Source organism: Mustela nivalis (assembly GCF_964662115.1).
Source record: "Mustela nivalis genome assembly, chromosome: 1".
NCBI classification, from domain to species: Eukaryota; Metazoa; Chordata; class Mammalia; order Carnivora; family Mustelidae; genus Mustela; species Mustela nivalis.
The window spans coordinates 74,163,266-74,184,865 of record NC_139020.1 but is presented as its reverse complement, the minus strand read 5'-3'; the positions used below and the strand labels follow the sequence as shown (position 1 = coordinate 74,184,865).

At 42.5% G+C, this 21,600-nt stretch overlaps 1 protein-coding gene across 1 annotated transcript in view; it reads right to left on the bottom strand.

The window, feature by feature from the left end:
- TM4SF4 (transmembrane 4 L six family member 4) overlaps positions 1–21,325 on the bottom strand; it is a 48,405-nt gene extending 27,080 nt beyond the window's left edge. Inside the window, exon 1 of the mRNA XM_082682321.1 lies at positions 21,259–21,325. The gene's annotated coding sequence lies outside the window, so the exon portion shown is untranslated. The remainder of the gene's footprint in view (positions 1–21,258) is intronic.
- Between the last annotated feature and the right edge of the window lie 275 nt (positions 21,326–21,600).

Genomic DNA, 21,600 nt, shown 5'->3' with positions numbered 1-21,600 from the left:
ACCAGTGGGTGAGGACGTCATCCCCTTGCTGGTGGGGGCTTTCTGACACTCCAAGCAGGTGGTGCAAATGAGCTTTGCTTATAAACCACTAGTTTTGACAGGGAGCCTTGAGAATAATCCCACAGAGGAAGATAAGGTTCTAGAAATGTAAAACTTGAATTAATCATCACAGATGCCACCTTGAAGCTAGACAGCTCCCCACTGGGATCTGGACAACTTCTTTCTTTTGCCAGGGCCTTTGGCCCCTAGAATTTCCCATCATGTCATTTCAATAACACTGGTCAACACAGCCCTGATGTCCTAGACTTTTCAGAATAGCAAGTGGGGTTGCCAGCCTACACTATCAGAGAGAAGAGAAAGCCAAGGGTACAGTGCACCACACTTCAGTTTCCTTCCACAATTTTTTTTTCCCAATAAAAATGAGATGGATTTTTTTTAAGGCCGGGGAGGGGCCAAGGGGAGTGGAGAGAGAATCTTAAGTAGACTCCACACCCAGCCGGGCTTGATCCTACGACCCTGAGATCATGACCTGAGCAACATAAAGAGTCAGACCTTTAGCAGGCTGAGCCCCTCAACCCAAAATTAGAAGGATTTTTAATTTCTAAGAGTTTTGAGAAAGCAAGACTAATAAAACACATGTTGGAACATCTAATTAATAAACTTAACAGTAAGCCAAGGTAATTTTCTTACAGAAGTTAACCCATTTATTGTAGACTAGTATTGTTTCAAATAGTGTACCTTCTACTGGTCTTTCAACTCTGCCATTCCTCTGATGGCTGACTCTATGGTGACAGCAAAAGTGGTGTCGTAGGTCCAGGCACCACGGGCTACCATTTTCATTGCAGGAACCACAATGCCAGCTCCTCATTGCTCATCTTTTCCTGTTGGTTTTGCCACAGAAGGAGCAAGTGTACTCTGGAGTGCTGGATTACTTCAAACTTCCTCACCATTTTCCTGAAGGAAGCACCATAACGGGTTGCAAACTAGTTCTCAGCCCAAGAGTCCTTCCAGAATTTTTAAGAAGTTTTGGTACATGAGTAATTGTGAGGGAGAAGCCTGAGGTCATTTATTTCCTGTGTGAAGAAGGGGAAACACTGACAGTCACTCTCCTGGAATGCTCTAGCCATCCAAAACCTGGAGGGTGACTAAGTCATTTATTGTTCAACTATTAATGGTACCTTTAGACCTGCAAGTGGGAAGTGGAACACCTAATCTGGAGAAAGGGCGGAAGTAGGGAAGGGAGGCAGGAAGGGGTGGGAGTCACCAACAGACTGCTCTAGGCACTAGGGAAAAAAAAAAGTTGAGATTCTGGCAATCGTTTTTGTGACTCCCACTCCTTGCTTGCTCTCTGGCTAGCAGTGAAGCCCTTAACCGAAAATGTTAGAGCCCTCTCTTTCAGAGACAGCATGGAGAAGGAAGCTGAGACTGAGTCCCATTTTGGATCCAGTCCTGTAAGAAGACCTCAGCAGTGAGAGCAGATAGCAGCTCTGGAAGGGACAGAAAGACAGTAGTGATCCTGACAGAAAGAAAAGAAGAAGGCAAGCCTGATGGCCATTCTGACCGTCACCTTCTGTGATGCAGGCAGTCTGTTCCTGAGACAACGGGAACAGGAGGAGGAGATATTTTCTAGGGGACTCTGATCACCTGTGGGGGCACACATACTACCTAGGTGAAGTTTGCTACTGTTTTCAGCCTGCTAAGCTTCTTTGCCCTACAAAGGATGAAGGTGCCACCAAGGTGTCAATGCTGTCCTAATAAACCAAAAAAATTGGACTGATTTTCTGCCCTCAATGGGATCACAATCTCTTACAACAAGACACAGTAGAAATCATGCATAAGGGTTATAAAATTAACTGCTTCTTAGCGTAACTGGAAGAGGCTCTTCCATTTCTCTGAAAGTAGATCACTCTCATTTATTCAACTAGCCCATCGGGGAGAAGATGAGAAGTCTAGACACCCATATTCAGGTGTCATAAAATTTAGTTCTCTATCTTTGCTTGCTTATATTATTAGAACAGCTTCTTAAAACTATTTCCAAGAGGAGGAAAAAGTAATTGAAAATAATAGTGGGCATTGCATGTAACAAGAATTAGGTCTATTTTATGAAACTTCTGTAACGTGCATATAGATAACGGGTAATGATGTAACATGTTTTATTTTCTAGAGGTCTCTAGAATGAATAAAGGTCACAAAATAAGAATCAATGACTGAAGCCTTCAGAAGCTTCCCATGGCCCTCATAGCTTAAACCCAGACCTCTCTGATTTGCCTTCCTGCCAAGTCAAGTTGACCATCTCCTTACTTTCTTCTCTGTTCTCTTCACCTGCTTCCCTCTTCTCTACCTCCAGGACTCATCTCCACTGTTGCTTCTTCCAAGAAGCCTTGCTTTACCAGAAAAGTGTTTCTCAGTCAAGACACGTCTGCACAAATCTAGGTAATACCAAGTTAAATAGATTTCTAAGTGGCATAACTTTTTAGGGCTTTCAATTGGCAAATGCATTTATAATTATTGAAGGAAAGTTAGAAAATGCAGCATCCAGTCTCTCCAGAACTTTCAGTGGGCCCAGAATAGTTCATCCTGAAGGACTAGGGTTCTCCACCACATCCTGGGGAGACTTGGAGCTTCTGCATTTCTCAAGTGTTTGTGAAGGAATCTGTGTTAGCAGGGAGAAGGCAAGTGGTCATTTGACGGAAAGGAAGTGTAAGAGAAGAGAAAGCTGAAGAGGGAATGAAGGGTAATTCAGCGGAGTTGGGTGTACTCTGCAGATGCTGAGCTGGGAGCCGGGTTGGGAGCCAGCTCAGCCTCTGTTGAATGGGAGATAGCTGACCTGAAGGAAGGCCGTAGCTAACCTTAAGTGGAACAGTAAACTCTAAAAACTCCAAAAGAGCTATTGTCCTGGTTGAGATTGGACGATAAAAGGTCCAAATGGCCTGGAGAATTAGATGACACGGAGTCCCCCTCAGACTTCTCCGTCTCAGAATCTGACGAGAGTTGTCACCCAAGCTTAACAGGAACCAACTTTTACAGAGCCCTTGCTGTTTGCCAGGCCTTGGTCTGAAGGCTTTACGCTACCATTCATTTAATCCAATAAGGTTGGTATTGTAATTGTTGTCCCTACTTTAGAAGTGAGGAAACCAAAACATCAGTAAGTGTTGTTCTAGTTATCTGTCAAAGTATCATAAAGGACTTCAAACTTTTGTATTGGAAACAGCAACCATTTTATAACATATCATGATTTTTGAGGTCAGGAATCAACTGGGTGATTCTTCTGTCCCAGGTGGTGTTGATTGGGGTTGGTCGGTCTTACACAGCTGAGGTGAGCATTGCATGGGTCTGTAGGGTCCATGAAGGGTCTGCTCACCTGCTAAGTGCCTTCATGGGAAGGGCTATAAGGCTGGGCTTGGTGGGACTCCTGTCTTCCCCCTGTCATCACGGGTTCTCCTTGTGGTCTCCGTAGCAGCATAGTCTGATTTTACCCAATGGCTTAAGGCTCCAAGAGACGAGGAGTGGAAGTTGCATCTTTTAAGGCCTGGGACAGGTCTACTTTTATCCTATCCCCTTGGTCAGAATCATCACAGAGTCCTATTCTCTTACAGTTAGTGGAAGGGGCATAGACCTCACCTGTCCATGAAAAGAGGATCAGAGGCTTTGTGGCTATCTTTAACCTGCCACGGTGGTAAAGAGAGGATTTGAACTAGGAAATCTGACTTCAGCGACTCTGTGTGTGTGTGTGTGTGTGTGTGTGTGTGTGTAAGATTTTATTTATTTGTGAGAGAGAGTGAGAGAGCACAGAGGGAGAGTGAGTGGGAGAAGCAGACTCTCCAATGAGCAGAGAGCTCAATGTGGGGCTTGATCCCAGGACCCTGAGATCCTGACCTGAGCTGAAAGCAGATGCTTAACCGATTGAGCCATCTAGGAGCCCCAGAGACTGTGCTCTTAACTACTACACTATAAGGTCTCAATGACCCAAACTGGCATCGACTCTTCCATCAATAGGCGAAAACTGTCTGCAAGGAATTAGCTTCAGATGAAGGGCCTTTCTTAGCTACAGGCTGACACATCTGGGTAATTCCCTCTATTTTATACAGGTAGACATAGCCTGAGTGGAGATTTGGATTTCGGGATCTTGCAGGTGCCATCAACACCTAGAAGTCAGTATCTCTGGTTGTTTTCACAATCAGAATGAGCAAATGGACACATGCCCTTCCTCCTGACTCAAAGGGGGTGCTGTGCAGTCCTCTCTGACATAGGCTTCAGTACAAAAGGGTGCAGCTTGACCTCTCCGAGAAGCATGAGCCTTAACTGATAAATCCGTCCAAGAGATCTGCCCAAATATTGATTGGTTTTAGCGTTGTTCCATGTCTCTATGGTTATAGGTAGAAAATTAACTTTCAGCAGGGACTCAGCCTCCATGCACTCTCCATAAAGCAGACCATTGCTAACTGAGGGTCCTCATCCTCTTTTTAAAATGAAAATACTTCTCAAGTAGACTAAGTTTAGAAATCCATGTTACGGTTTTTAAAAGGCAGGGGCCTTTCAACACATTTGTTCTTTTATATTTATACATCTGACTTTATAAAATTATGTTATTCTTTTGGTCTGTGCCTTTGGATAGGTATTTTCCCAATAATTTTTAGTATTATATTTCTTCAGTCATATTTGCTGTTAAAAAATTCACACACATATTAGAAAGCAAAAACAAAAACAGAAAGAAGAGAAGTGAAATTTGGAAAATTACACTGAGATAAACTGGCTGAAAACACTTGTCAGGTCAGGTCAATGAGCTAAAATCATGTCAATTTTAGCTTCACACATTTATTCTTTTAGCATCTTTATTTCTCCTTTATGTATCAGGCACTGAGCTAGGAGATATGTTAAATGGACTGAGCTGCTAAGAAGAGGAAAAGAGATACTAATAATACTAAGAATAGGAAACACATCTAGTACTTTTTACATACCTACCAAATTATTTCTCATAGCAACTGTATAAAGAGGGTCCTATTATCAATCTGCATTTTGCTGATGAGGAAATCTGACACTGAGAGTAACTTGGCCAAGATCTTACAATTAGTAACAAAAGCTAGGACTGGATCCCATGTAGCCTAGTGCTAAAACAAACAAAAAAGGTCTGTGCTCTCAACCCTGCCTCTTGTTAATCAGAGAGTGTCAGAACCTTGTAATAACCAACTGTGATCTGTGCCATGGCACTGAAGAAGCCATGAAAGTATACATAGTAATAGCGGGATTCAGGTGGGGGAGGGAAGGCTCCTCTGGGAAGGTAATGCTCCTTTGAAACTTCGTTCATCGTCAGGAATAAATTTTAATAAAATTATGTAGTTAATATTTCTTATACACTTGTTAGATTTAATTTCATCACTGACTCATTTTATCTTGACCAGGTCCCTCTGAGGCAGGTACAATAACTGTCTTTTTAATGTGGGGGAGGGAACTGAGGGTCAGAGAGGTCTGGAGCTTGCTGAAGCCCATACAGCTAGGAAGCATCAAGTCAGCCTTTGAACCCAAGCCTGCACACTGCTCATCTTAATGAAAGGAAAAGGCAGTGCTGGGGAAAATGGGAATGTCCACGTTGTCGCACTGCCCAAAGATGCACACATTGACTTTAAGGACTGATTTCAAGCTGTAAAAGGATGAGCCAAGAGAGCAAAAAGTGTGGCTAAGACCAGATTCTGAGGTAGTGAAAACATTAAAACTAAGTTTTTTCCAGAGAGGGAAACAAACCATAAGACACTCTTAATCTCAGGAAACAAACTGAGGGCTGCTGGAGGGGAGGGGTGTTGGGGGATGGTCTCTGCGGAGGGTATGTGCTATGGTGAGTGCTGTGACTTGTGTAAGACTGATGAATCACAGACCTGTACCCCTGAAGCCAATAATACATTAGATGTTAGTTAAAAAAAATTTACTACAAAAATATGTTTTTTGTTTGTTTGTTTTGTTTTTAAATGTTTTTAATCATGGTATAGTAATACGTAACTTAAAACCCACCATTTTAGCCATTGTTAAGTCTACAGCTCAGGGCTATGTAAGTACATTCACATTACTGTGCAACCATCGTCACCATTTCCACAAATTTTCCATCATTAAAACGGAGTTCTAAAAGACAGAACTTAGAGCACTAATCATACCAGTGGGCTTTCATGCGGGTCGGTTTTAACTTTCACACATTTTTTTTTTAAGCATATTTTTTGAGCCCTTTTGTATTGGGCACAAGAATGCTAACTAAGAACAATCCATATTTGGGCGGATCCCTTAAGGGTGTAGGCAGCTGGTGTGATAAGTGTTTACTCTGTGCTGATTTCGGTGGCCCTTCCCTGTCAGTCATGTGGTCCAGAACCTGAGTCCAAGGATAAACCTCACTCGAAATCAAATGACCAGCTCCAAATCACAGAAAGTCAAAGCTAAAGCACCTTGTTTTCTCTTTCATAGACTTTGAAGACTGAACTACGATTGCAAAAAAAAAAAAAAAAAAATCTTTTTTTTAATAAAAAACAAAAATAGAAACAAAAAATCTTCCCACCTAATGATAGTGATTAAACCTAGAAGAACAGAATACATCCTAGAGGTCCTTGGAGGTCTTCAGGGTACCCAGTAAGGCATGAGGCACATTGCAGAGACTCGGTATTCTTTTCTATTGAGATTAGCATTACTGCGATTACCTGTGTGTACATCGAAGCTTTTAGCAGAGTAAAGACCATCTCGAACTTTAATGTATATGCGAATCATCTGCTGTCTTGCTAAAATGCAGATTCTGATTTAGAAGGTCTGGGGTGTGTCTTGAGATGATGGATTTCTAACAAGCTTCCAGATGATGTTGGTGGTCCTATCCTAGACCTCCCGGAGTCCTAGGACCGTACAGTGAGGCTGCACACAATTATTAGTATCTTTATTTGGGGCTAAATAGATGCCCTCCCTTTGACTTCCTACTGCCTTTGCCCTTTGTGGGGTATTTCAGACAGCTGCTACTTGCCCTAGTAAACTTCTGTTCTCGAGATGGTCACTGCCAACTGGGGATTTCAGAAAGTTCTGGGACTGGAAGAGAACTCTCATCATTCTGGCTGGTGCTGTTTTCTGCATGCTTTAAGGCAGTAGTTCTCAAAACCTGAGCCCACTAAGAATTCATGCTGAAGTCCACTAGGAGGGCACTCCTACTCAGCGATCTGTCTTCCTGCCTTACTCATGCACTCCCTTCCGCATTCCATCGCTGTTGTTCCAATACTTTTCCACATTCTTCCGAGCACTGTCTTCTTCCCCCAGGCCCCACTCCTTGGCATCCTGTAATCTCTCCTCTCACTTTGTGGAAAAGAGGCCCCACTTTCTCCACCCATCTTCCTTTTAGGCTTAAGGTATTTTTATGCCAACACTCCCTCTTCAGCCCGTATTTTATCCTTACGTGATTATCCATTCGTTTCTCTGATCTTTCTCATCAGAAAGTTAATTCCCTCAGGCTCCCTGCAGAGTAAGGAGTCTGATGTGGGCTCGATCTCAGGATCCTGAGATCATGACCTGAGCTGAAGGCAGATGCTTAACCAAATGGACCACTGAGGTGCCCTTATTTTATGTTTTTAAAAGGTTTTATCTATTTTAAGAGAAAGAGTGTGCATATGTATGCAAGCACGAGCAGGGGGAGGGGCAGCGAGAGAGGGACAAGCAGATCCCTACTGAGTGGGGGGGCGTGAGATGCCTCTCAATCCTAGGACGCAGAGATCACAACCCAAGCCGGAGTCAGACGCTTAACTTAACTGAGCCACCCAAGCACCCCTGAATTTTGTGTGTGTGTGTGTGTGTGTGTGTGTGTGTGTAAGTAGGTCCCATGCAGTTTCTGGGAGACACTCATACTAAACAATTACTTTTTGTTTGTGCAAAATTTGGATTTAACTAGGCATCCCATTTTTTATTTGCTATCTGGCCACCTGACCTGCAATATGAATCTCTGTGAAATCTGCACTCTCACATTCACTGAATGCCTGCGACACTGGGCAGGCCACACATGCAACCACGGAACCTGGTATTCAGCTCACCTAAGGCTGAGGACCAAGCAGAAAAATAGACTGTGGCTGGCTGCAGCTGGGACTGAACATCCTTCCTCCGTGGCTCACAAGTTCTTTCTCATTCCCAGGCCCCTTTCTATGATTGTTTCAATTAGAGCTGACAAATGGCTCTTTTTATTATTTTAAAAAATTAGTTAATAATTTTTAAAAATTATTAAATCTTGGCTATTAAAAAACTTTTTAAATAAAAGGAATACTCTGATTTTGGCTACTTTAAATTTTGGCTATTTTTTAAAAAACTATTTTTCTTTAAAGAATTTGTTAATTTATTTGACAGAGAGAGATCACAAGTAGGCAGAGAGGCAAGCAGAGAGACAGGAGGAAGCTGGCCTCTTGCTGAGCAGAGAGCTGGATGTGGGGCTCCATACCAGGACCCGGGGATCACAACCCGAGCCAAAGGCAGAGGCCTTAACCCACTGATCCACCCAGGTGTAAAAAAACCTATTTTTAAATACAAAGAATACTCTGAAAAAAATTATGTCTTTACTTTTATTTTTGTTTTACAGGCAACTGACCATCATGTATCTAAAGACTACTTGTAATGAAACTGCTGTTCATCTGTAGTCATACCATTAAATGAAGACTTTCTTCTTAAATTTCTATGTATGAACAAATATGATTATGGGGCTCTGCATTTTAAAGTGGTCCTTTTTCTTTAAAAAAAAATTTTTTTTTTTCTTTCCAGTAAGGGAAAGCAAATGAAACAAGATGATGTCTAGGGATTGGCTTAAAAATAGCCAGCCACTGGCATCCTGGGTGTAGAAACAGACGGGCTTCAGCCAGGGCTGGGAATTTGGTGGCTGGAAAGTTTGTGATGGCTGCTTGGGGTTTGCTTTACTATTCTTTCTACTTTTATCCATGTTTGAAATTTTCCATGATAAAGAGTCAGAAGGAAGGAAGGGGGGTATATAAACATATAACATAGCTAAGACTATTTCATGTGGTAGAATCAGAGACTGATACAAGTGGAAAGTCATCTAGCTCAAACTAGTTATATTGTAGATGACATGAGGGAGGTCTGGTGACATAGTGACTAAATCAGAGCCACACATGCAGCACTTGAACAGAGAAGCCTTTGAATTCCATGTCAGTGTTTCACACGGGTCACACTACATTGTATTCTTTAATCTCTCCTGTGTCATATATCATCATTTTACTGTCATCAAATGTTTGGAAGCTATTTTTAAACAGTTGTATTCTCTTGACTCTCAAAGGGAATGCATGAGTTCATTTTTCTTCTCTAGAGAAATATTTTTTCATGTGTCTGATAGCCATTTGTATGTCTTGATTGGAGAAGTGTCTGTTCATATCTTCTGCCCATTTTTTGATATGTTTGCCTGTTTCGTGTGTGTTGAGTTTGAGGAGTTCATTATAGATCCTGGATATCAACCTTTTGTCTGTACTGTCATTTGCAAATATCTTCTCCCATTCCGTGGGTTGCCTCTTTGTTTTTTTGACTGTTTCCTTTGCTGTGCAGAAGCTTTGGATTTTGATGAAGTCCCAAAAGTTTATTTTTGCTTTTGTTTCCTTTGCCTTTGGAGACATATCTTGAAAGAAGTTGATGTGGCTGATATCGAAGAGATTACTGCCTATGTTCTCCTCTAGGATTCTGATGGATTCCTGTCTCATGTTGAGGTCTTTTATCCATTTTGAGTTTATCTTTGTGTATGGTGTAAGAGAATGGTTGAGTTTCATTCTTCTACATATAGCTGTCCAGTTTTCCCAGCACCATTTACTGAAGAGACTGTCTTTTTTCCACTGTATATTTTTTTCCGTTTTGTTGAAGATTAATTGACCAGAGAGTTGAGGGTCCATATCTGGGCTCTCTACTCTGTTCCACTGGTCTATGTGTATGTTTTTATGCCAGTACCATGCTGTCTTGGTGATCACAGCTTTGTAATAAAGCTTGAAATCAGGTAACGTGATGCCCCCAGCTTTATTTTTGTTTTTCAACATTTCCTTAGTGATTCGGGGTCTCTTCTGATTCCATACAAATTTCTGGATTCAAATTAAAACCACATTGAGATATCACCTTACACCACTTAGAATGGCCAAAATTAACAAAACCGGAAACAACATGTGTTGGAGAGCATGTGGAGAAAGGGGAACCCTCTTACACTGTTGGTGGGAATGCAAGTTGGTGCAGCCTCTTTGGAGAACAGTGTGGAGATTCCTCAAGAAATTAAAAATAGAACTTCCCTATGGCCCTGCAATTGCACTCCTGGGTATTTACCCCAAAGATACAGATGTTGTGAAAAGAAGGGCCATCTGTACCCCAATGTTTATAGCAGCAATGGGCACGGTCACCAAACTATGGAAAGAACCAAGATGCCCTTCAACGGACGAATGGATAAGGAAGATGTGGTCCATATACACCATGGAGTATTATGCCTCCATCAGAAAGGATGAATACCCAACTTTTGTAGCAACATGGACGGGACTGGAAGAGATTATGCTGAGTGAAATCAGTCAAGCAGAGAGAGTCAATTATCATATGGTTTCACTTATTGTGGAGCATAACAAATGCTCCACTCCTTGTCCTTAGAGGACAAGAGGTGTTAGAGAGGAGAATGGAGTTGGGGTAAATTGGAAGGGGAGGTGAATCATGAGAGACTATGGACTCTGAAAAACAATCTGAGGGGTTTGAAGTGAGGGGGGTGGGAGGTTGGGGTACCAGGTGGTGGGTATTATAGAGGGCATGGATTGCATGGAGCACTGGGTGTGGTGAAAAAATAATGAATACTGTTTTTCTGAAAATAAATAAATCAATAAAAAAAATCTTTAAAAATTTTTTTTAAAAAATAGAGAAAGATTTAAGGAAGTTTACCAGCACTTGAATGTAATATAATAAAACACACAGACACACAAATAATGAGTGATCAAAATGATCTCAAAGGAAAAATCAGTTCAGAAACTCAAATAGTGGGGCACCTGTGTGGTTCAGTGGTTGGGCAACTGCCTTCAGCTCAGGTCATCATCCCAGGGTCCTGTGATGGAGCCCCGTATTGGGCTCTTTGCTCAATGGGGGGCCTGCTTCTCCTTCTCCCTCTGCCTGCTCCTCCCCCTTCTTATGCTCTCTCTCTCTCTGTCAAATAAATAAATAAAATATTTTTTTAAAAAGGAACTCAAATAGAACAAGGACTAAAGATAGCAGTAGTCAACAAATTCATATACCCTAGAAAGCTGTAGGATCGTGAGAAAGAAGAAAGTTGCCCACAACATCTGGAATGGATTTGACTTTCACAGCTAGATGTCAATGCTATTACAAGGTGGTCTGATGCTCATGGTGTCATTTTGTTCTTTTGTTGGACAGAAATAGTCTTACAGACATCTATATCAGATGAGGTCACTCTCAGACCATGGATGAGAAAAAACAAGATCACTATATAACAAAAACCACTAAGCATTCCCCTTGCTCGCTGACTAGGTGACTCTCTAGTCTGTCCTTCCTTCAGAATAGACCTGTTGGGAGGTCCAACCGTAGAACTGCCTCCATTTTCTGACAATCCAGAAGAAGCCCCTGCTGCTTTAGACCTTCCCCTCAAATTACCCATGAAGCTTAAATTCTTTACTAGCTTCTTTCTGACTCCTTATTACTGAGACACCCCAGGTTTCTCCATGTGTGTGTTCCCTTCACAGCAACCCGTAAAAAAAGCCCCAACTTGTTCAAGGGATTCCCAGTGGTCTTTGTTCAAAAAACATTGATAAAAGCAAAGCCAATTATCTGTTAGTGCCGTTTTTTACACGAGACAATAAACAGTATCAATAGAATGGGTATCTTTTGGGACGCCTGGGTGGCTCAGTCAGTTAAGCGTTTGCCTTCGGCTCAGGTCATGATCCCAGAGTCTTCGGATCAAGTCCCACATAGGGCTCTCCAATCAGCGGGGAGCCTGCTTCTCCCTCTTCCTCTGCCTGCTGCTCTCCCTGCTTGTGCACACACTCATTCTCTCCCTTACAAATAAATAAATAAAATCTAAAAAAGAAAAAACAAATGCATATCTTTTTGTTCCTTGGAGCGTGCATGTGGGTGTTCATTTGTGGAGTATTTGGGGAGGGCAGTAGTAAAGAAAGGCTAACTTTATGGTGCTTCCCTGTGTCAGTATCTTTCAGAGTGAAAATCACTAGTTACAGACAATTAAGAGTGCCCAGAGTATTTTCAGGTGTGATAATGTGTTTTCGTTGTGTGTTAAGTTTTGTTGTTTTTGTTTTGTTTTTTCTTTTTTTAAAGCACTTATCTTTTAGAGATAGACACTGAAATCCATCCAGGAGAGAAGAAAGGGGGTGGAGTTGTGGATGGGAAGACTGGTCATAATAATCAAAGCTGGGGGGGATGAGTATAACAGTTCATTATGGTGTTTTCTTTACCTTTAGAATTTTCCATAATGAAAAATAAGAATAAGAAGATTCCTGGGGTCCAATTGCCCATCTTTGTTTCCTGTTTGGGGAGCCCCAAGGCTAAATAAGGCTATGTCTAAATATGTTGAGAATCAGAGTATTGGAATTTAGTAGAGGATTCCAGAGTTATCTGTGGGTGTGGAAATGAGGCAAGGACAGACTTTTGAAAGGTGTTGTCCAAAGGCATTTGGATTTTCAGGGAGATTTTAAGCCAAATGCACTACAGCTGTAACATCCATCAGATAGGGTTGGGTAGCCAGGGATGAGGATGCAGGGAAGGAATGTGAGATGTGAGAACACAGCAAGAAGGTCTGGAATGCTAAGTGAGAGTTTAAACCTGGAAATATTCCTTTAGTCGAGCCTCGCATGCTTCAGATCCTATCTACTGCTGAGGTAGGGGTTCTGGAAGGTTACTTTGTACTGCTTGAGTCACAGACTCCAATCATTTCACTTTTCTTAAGTTGGATATCCAGATCTCTAAGGTCTGCCAGTTAAAAATCAAATGGTATGTTTTTGAAAATAAATTAAAAAAATTCTCTCCCTATGAATGGGTTTGCCTTCTTTTACCTCTAAATAGTTCTGGAAGAAAGGAACAATTTATTCATTCCAAATACATTATTGAGCTCCTGGTATGTATAAGACACAGACCTACATGCTGGAGATAAATAACACCTGACTCTACAGAGCTTAGGGTCTAACGAGGAAGAGAGAAATGAGTCCAACAATCTTTATTTTTTTTTAAAGATTTTTATTTATTTATTTGATAGAGATCACAAGTAGGCAGGCAGGCAGAGAGAGGAAGGAAAGCAGGCTCCCCGCCGAGCAGAGAGCCCGATGTGGGGCTCGATCCCAAGACCCTGGGTTCATGACCTGAGCTGAAGACAGAGGCTTTAACCCACTAAGCCACCCAGGCGCCCAAGTCCAACAATCTTTTAAATGTAAAGATACAAATTAAGGTAAGTGCCTTGAAGAAGTTCCAGGAGTTTTTGAAGCCAGTGACTTATTCTAGCTGGAAGAATTACCTGTATAAGTGAACTCTTCGGAAGCTGGCGTTACTGGGAAAATGGAAGGTTATAAGGCAGTGCCAGGGAAAGGGACTAAGAGCAGGCTGTCCATCTAACTGATCAAAAGCCTTGGTTTTTACTCTGTAAACAAGACAATGAGTGCAAAGTGACATGCTCACTTAGGGGATGAAATTGTGGATATAGAGCACCTTGGTGGCTCAGTCAGTTAAGCATCTGCCTTCAGCTCGGGTCATGATCCCAGGGTCCTGGGATTGAGTCCTGCTTTAGGCTCCTTGCTCAGCAGGGAGTCTGCTTCTCCCTCTCCCCCTCCCCCTCCCCCTCTCTCACTGTCTCTCTCTTCATGTCAAATAAATAAATAAAATCTTAAAAAAATTTTGCAGGTACAAACAGTCCTACAGTGACAAAACCACCTTAGCTGATAGAAAAATGTCCTGATCTGAGCCATTCACTGAATTTGTCCTTCACTGAGGAGTCAGTTGCAGTGGTAGGAGCGCAGAAGCCTGAGGCAGGTGGTGAATGATTCTTGTCACACACTTGGATGAAAAACTACCAGCGGAAAAGAATAAAATCATACACATAAATATCTTATGTTTTTATCTGCATGGAACTCCAGTATAAGATTCATGGGTAGCTTATCTGCAAAGATGTTCAACATCGACCAGTTCCTTGCTTTTGTGCACATAGGTGCTACTTGCCCATTGAGAGGTCCAGTCTGCTCCTCTTCCTTCAATCTGGGCTGCCATGTAGTGGATTTGTCACCAAAAAGTGGCAGAAGAGACTCTGGACCATCTCCAGGCTCAGGCTATAAGATCACTGACAGCTTCCGCTTTCTTTTTCTTGGAACCATGAGTCACCCTGTAAAAAGTCTAGCTAGACAGCTCTGCAAGAGAGAGGGGCCATGGAGAGCCGCTGAGACACCAGAGTGGGGAGGAGGAAACCATGTCGGACCCCCAGTCCAGACAAGCCTTCAGATGACTCAGCTCTTCACTTACCGTTATTACAGAAAAACAAGCCAGCTAGGTTGCTCCAACCCACAAAACCATGGCAATCGATAATACATCATTTTAAGACACTATGTTTTGCAGTGGCTTTGGCAGTAGGCAGCTAGAAATCACCTTTAACTCCCAGTATGTACAGGGAGTAGAGCTTGTGCTCCACAAGTCCTTGTTAGGCCAAATTTGAGTCAAACTGTCTATTGTAGAATATCCCAGATCTCTCTAAATTTCACTGCAGCTTTTAGTAAGGGGCAACAGGGAAAATTAGCAGAATAGGGTGAATTATCTTGCACACACTCTTTTTTTTTTTTTAAGATTTTATTTATTTATTTATTTATTTGACACAGAGAGAGATTGTAAGTAGGCAGAGAGGCAGGCGGAGAGAGAGGGGGAAGCATCCTCCCCGCCAAGCAGAGAGCCTGACGCGGGGCTCAATCCCAGGACCCCGAAGTCATGACCTGAGCTGAAGGCAGAGGCTTTAAACCCACCAAGCCACCCAGGCACCCCGTCTCACATGCACTCTTATGGGATGTGTGTGAAATGACAGTCGTCAAGGCAATATTCATATTTACTGAGTTTCTGTGGTGAGCCCGGGAGAGTACCATGCACTCAATGCATGCTATCTCATTTCATTCTCAAAATAACCATTCAAAGTATGTGATATAATTTCTCCATTTTATTTTTACTATTTTTATTTTTTTTAAATTTTATTTAATTATTTAACAGAGAGAGAGCATGCACAAAGAGAAAGTGAGAGGGAGAAGCAGAATCCTCGCTGAGTAGGGAGCCCCATACAGGGCTCGATCCTAGGACCCTGAGATTATGGCCAGCACCAAAGGCAGATGCTTAATGACTGAGCCACCCAGGTGCCCCAAATCTTCCCCATTTTAGAGACGAAAAAAGCGAGGCCACAAAACTGCTGAATGGTAGAGCCTGATGGATCCATTTGATTTCCATGCTAGTTACCTTGCCTAAAACGGGTGCTTTCATCCAGAGGGAATTCTTTGGAAGTTACTGAAAAGTTCCTACAGTGCAGGGGCAGATTCTTAGTCATTGTCCCTTGGAGCCTGAGCCTGCCGTACTTTTCTTTGCGTGAGTGTGGGGAACAATGCATTTGAAGGTGGAGGGGATGATGCTGTATTGAGTTCACCCCAGCTCCCAGGGCTAACAGCCAGGCGTGGGCCCCTCCGTGCCATCCACGGAAATGCTCTCTGGCATTAAGCATCGTTCAGGTCAGAGGCACAGGTAGGTCTGTCTGAAAGCTAGAACATTCCCAGATCTTGGAGGAGGTCAAGAGAAACAACTATGCAGTATGGAGAGGGGAGGAGACCCAGGGAAAAATGATCTGCCGCATTCTTTCAGCCCTCCCACCAGGCAGGAGGCTCCCCTCCCCGCACACCACTCCTAAACCGCCCTGGTGCCTGCAGTCTTGTCTCCTCCCTCCTCTGCAGGAGCCCCTCCTCTGCAGGAGCCCCCCCCCGCCCCCCCCCCCCCCCCGCAGCAGCGAGGGAGGCAAAGGCCCCCAGGTGAAAAGCTCTAGTTCCATCCATCTGCCCCCTCGCTTTAGTGGGGAGAACTAGCGTGGCAACACTGCGGACTAGCTTTCTGAACCTTCAGCCTTCTACAGCGCAGTACTGGCTGTGTCATCCTACCTTAGGGCTTGCAGAAGGATGTGTGTTGATGCGCTTACGATATTCTTAAGAAATCGCCCTCCCCACTAGGTAGTTATTTTCTGAGGGCTTAGCCTCCTTCTTTCTGCTTTTTGTCATCTTTTCTCTTCGCTCCTCACGATTAGGTTCAGGACAGAAAGCCACAGAGAGACTCTGTTCAATCCTATGCAGTTGGGAATCTCTTTGGGAAGAATCTCGAAAGGAGGAACCTGATGTTTGTTGACTGAATTAAGTGATGTTATGTTGCTCATCTGGAAAGAGAAGCAAAAACTAGCGTCAAAAAGGCTTAAAACACCACTGCACACCAGGGAAGCTAGTACTGAACAACTTCTGGGTCCAAGTATTATCCCAAGCATATTGGCCCAAAGTTCTGTGAGTTAAGTGTTACTTTATTTCCGTTTCACAGATTAAGAAACTGAGGATCGACAAGTTAAATAATTTCTAAGTAGCTTTTGGTAGTTCTTTAATCATCTTTTCAATCTATTATATGTGGTTGCTGTATATTCTAATTTTCCATTTCTTCTCTAGTCAATTTTGATTACTTATATTTGCTAGGAATTGGTTCATTTCCTACAGATATTTAAACTTGCTGCCGAAGGAACAGCTGGGTGGCTCAGGCAGTTAAGCATCTGATTCTTCATCTTAGCGTCATGAGTTCAAGCTTTGCATCGCGCTCCAGGCTCACTGTGGAGCCTGCTTAAAAAAAACTTGCCGCATAGCTTCACATCTTGTATTTATTTTGGGATTTTTTTTTAACTTTGCAAATCAATTTAATTGCAGCATAATTTGCATATAATAAAATATGACCATGTATCATTTTCATTTTTTATTTTTATTTTTTATTTATTTTTTTCCTATGTATCTTTAAGTATTTAACCCAATGCGTTATGACAAAGGTCTATACAATCTATATTGTCTATATTGGCACAATCAAACACAGAACTTTTCCATAACCCCAGAAGTTTCTTTTGCTTCTTTGCAGTCAACGCCCCACCATCTGGCCCTGGGCAACCACTGAGCTGCTCTCTGTCACTTTAAAATAGGTTTGTCTTTTCTAGACTTTCATAGAAATGGGATTATACTATACACCCTCTTTTGTTTGCAATTTGTGTGTTTTGGTGAGTTTAATGGTTTCAGATTTATCCATGCTGTTATAAGTACCAGAATTTGTTACTTTTTACTGCCAAGTAGCATTCCATTGAATGAATACACCACAATGTTAATTATTGTCCTGTTGTTTTCAGCTTTTGACTTCTATGAATATGTTACATATTCATAACAAATCACCTCAAAATTTAGTGATCTATTAAAAAATTTTTTTCTCCTCATTGCATTTTTGTTTTAATGGGTCTCAAAATTCTGTGACAGATTTTTGGTCAAGTTGCTTCCATAAAAATGTACTGATTTTTAAAAATTAATAACTTAAATCTTTCATACACACACATAAAAAAAATGGTCCACAAAACAGTCTCCTTTCTTTCTGAAGGTTTTATGATGCACTGTTATTATTAACCAGTCTTTTACTATTAAACTTAAATGGCCAGTTGATATAAACAGTTCTGAGGGCATTCTTCCGTTTTAAGACTGCAGGGAGCTGGGGCGCCTGGGTGACTCAGTGGGTTAAAGCCCCTGCCTTCAGCTCAGGTCACGATCTCAGGGTTCTGGGATCGAGTCCCACATTGGGCTCTCTGCTCAGCAGGGAGCATGCTTCCCCCTCTCTCTCTGCCTGCCTCTCTGCCTACTTGTGATCTCTCTCTCTGTCAAATAAATAAATAAAAAAAAAAAGACTGTGGGGAGCAGGTATTAGGGATAATATTCAGTTAGCTTTCTGAGCTTTCTGGGCAGACTTGGTGACCTCACCAGCTCCAGTTGCCTTCTTGGCCCCTGCTTTGATGATACCCACAGCAACCGTCTGCCTCACCTCAGAGACGGCAAAACGGCCCAGAGGAGGATAATCAGAGAAGCTCTCAACACACACAGGCTTGCCAGGAACCATATAAACAATGGCAGCACAACCAGATTTTAAGAACTTGGGACCATCTTCCAGCTTTTTTCCAGAATAACAATCAATCTTCTTCTGTTCAGCAATCTGGAAGGCACTGTGAGCTGTATGACAATCCAGCACAGGTGCAAATCCAGCACTGATCTGGCCTGCATGGTTTAAGCAGCTAAGAAACCAGCTGTTTCCATGGATGGGTCATTTCTGCTGTTACAGGCCATATTGCTACAATAAACATCTTTGACAGATTCGTTCTTCACATTGAAGCCCACATTGTCCCCAGGAAGAGCCTCCCTCAAAGCTTCATGATGCATTTCTATAGACTTTACCTCAGTTCTAACAATGACTGGAGCAAGGGTGACCACAATGCCAGTCTCCACTCAGTCCACAGGGACAGAACCAATACAACCAATTTTGTAGACATCCTGGAGAGGCAGACACAAGGGCTCGTCAGTTGGACAAGTTGGTGGGAGAATGCAATCCAGAACTTCGAGCAGTGTGGGTCCATTGGCATTCCCATCTTTATGGGCAAATTTCCATCCCTTCAACCAAGGCAGCTTGGTTGCATGGTTGCATGGAGCACTTGGCTCCAGCATGTTGTCACCATTCCAAACAGAAATTGGCACAAATGCTACTATGTCAGGGCGGTAGCCAATTTTCTTAATGTAGGTGCTCACTTCCTTAACGATCTCCTTGTATCTCTTCTGGCTGTTGGGTGACTCAGTGGAATCCATTTTGTTAACACCAACCATTATTTGTTCTACACCCAATGTGTAAGCCAGAAGGGCTTGCTCCTGGGTCTGCCCATTGTTGGAGAAGCCTGCCTCAACTTCACCAACACCAGCAGCCACAATCAGAACAGCAGAGTCAGCCTAAGACGTGACTGGAATCATGTTTTTGGTAAAGTGTCTCTGTCAGGGAGTGTCAATTAGGGTCACATAATACTTTCTGTTCTTCAGTTTCCACAGGGAGACATTAATGGTGATACCATGTTCATGTTCAGCTTTCAGTTGATCCAAGACCCTTACTAGAAGGAGCCCTTTCTCATCTCAGGAACCTCCTTCTCAAACTCTTTGATAGTTCTTTTGTTGATCCCACCACATTTGTAGATCAGATAACCAGTAGTGGTAGACTTGCCTGAATCCATGAATCCATTGATGATGATGCTGATGTGAGTCTTTTCCTTTCCCATTTTGGTTTAGGTTTAGTGGTGGTTTTCATGACATCTGTGTTCTGGTGGCAAACCCATTGCCAAAAAGAAAACTTGGTGATTTAAAAGGGAAATATTATTATACCACAGTTTCTGTGGGTCAGGAATTCAGGTCTAGCTCTGCCACTGGGTCTCTCACAAAGCTGTAAGCAAAGTGTTGGCCAGGCTGCTCATTCTCACCTTCACAGTGTTCGACAAGATTCCATTTCCTGATAGCTATTGGCCTAAGAGCCTCTGTTCCTCTCTTGCTGTTGGTCAAGGGCCTCCCTCAATTCCTGGTCATATGGGCCTCTTCAAAGAGAAGCTCATAATGTGCCCAGGGGCTTCATCAAGTGGTGAGGATGAGAGTAAGAGAGAGCAAAAATATGAAAACGAGTCTTTTTGAACCAAATCTCAGAAGCAGCATCTCCTCACTTTTGCCATAATCTCTTTGTGAGAGATAAATCGATAGCTTCAGCCCCAAGGGGAGGGTGCTACATGAAGGCATGAGTTCTAGGAGGCAGCGATCACTGGGATCCATGGGAGGGGTTGCCTTCCACAGACTGCAATGAACATTTGCATACAAGTCTTTGTGGGGACATGTTTTTGTTTCTCCTGGTTAAATACCTAGAAATGGAATTGCTAGCTCATATGGACACCTTGGAAGAAATTGCCAGATCATTTTCTCTGGTAGCGGTATCACATTACACTCCCATCCATAGTGTATGAGCGTCCCAGCTGCTCTACAAGCTTGACAACACTCCTACTGTGAGTCTGTTCAATTTTGCCCACCGCAATGGATATGAAGTGGTACACTTTCATGGTTCTAATTTGCATTTCCCTGATGCCCAATGATGTTGAGCATCTTTTTATGTGTTAATTGACCAATTGTATGTATCTCTTATCAATTCAACTCTTTTGCCCATTTTCTATTTAGTTATCTTCTTATTGTTGAATCGCAAGAATTATTTATGTAGTCAAGTTCCAAGTCATTCATACACACACACACACACACACAGTTTGTGTACATATACACAAACATATACATGTATAAATACATATATATATATATATATATATATATATATATATATATATATTTGTCCTGGGAAATTTAAAGTACAAAGTTACCACTCTCAAGGCTGGAGGACTTCTCCAGGTTATCAACATGTTTAGAGGACTTTTTCTGTAGCTTACTTCTATAGTCCTGAGGATAGTCCTCTAAGCCACCAGAGCATGTAGCAGAAAGCCTCAGACTAAAGTAAATTGGAGGCAGGGCGCCTGGGTGGCTCAGTCAGTTAGGTGTCTGCCTTTGGTTCAGGTCATGATCCCAGGTCCTGGGATTGAGCCCCATATTGGGCTCCCAGCTCAGCAGAGAGCCGTTTTTCCCTCTCCCCCTGCTTAAGTGTTTACGCTCTTTCTCTCTCTCTGTCAAATAAATACATAAAATATATTTTTAAAGATTTTATGTATTTATTTGACAGAAAGTAGGCAGAGAGGCAGTCAGAGGGAGAGGGGGAAGGAGGCTCCCTGCTGAGCAGAGGGCCCAATGCAGGGCTTGATACCAGGACCCTGAGATCATGACCTGAGCCAAAGGCAGAGGTTAACTCACTGAACCACCCAGGCGCCCCAAATACATAAAATCTTTTTTTTTTTTAAAGATTTTATTTATTTATCAGAGAGATAGAGAGAGAGAGAGAGACAGCGCGAGCACAGGCAGACAAAATGGCAGGCAGAGGCAGAGGGAGAAGCAGGCTCCCTGCCGAGCAAGGAGCCCGATGTGGGACTTGATCCCAGGATGCTGGGATCATGACCTGAGCTGAAGGCAGCTGCTTAACCAACTGAGCCACCCAGGTGTCCCCCAAATACATAAAATCTTCAAAAAAAAAAAAAAAGATTTAAAGTAATTTGGAGGTTACCTTTGGGCTGCTAGTCCAGCCAGGAGGGGTCAAGTCTTTCAGTCCTCTCGCTGACTCTACTCCTGACTCATGGGCTTCTATCAGGCAAATTGTTTCTGTGTCACAGTTTACTCCTCTATAAAATAGCAGTATCAAGCTTGAGAGTCTAAGGTACAATTAAATTAATGTCTGAAATCATTAATTTTGAGGGTGAGCAAGCTAGTACACGTGAAATTAAAAGGTAGTTATGTTTTGTTGGTTTGATTTTTATTTCTTATTTAGTCATCATTTAACCACAGGGCATTTTTTTTTATGTTCACCAAATGATTTCATGTCTTAATCATTCTTCACAAAACATCATCA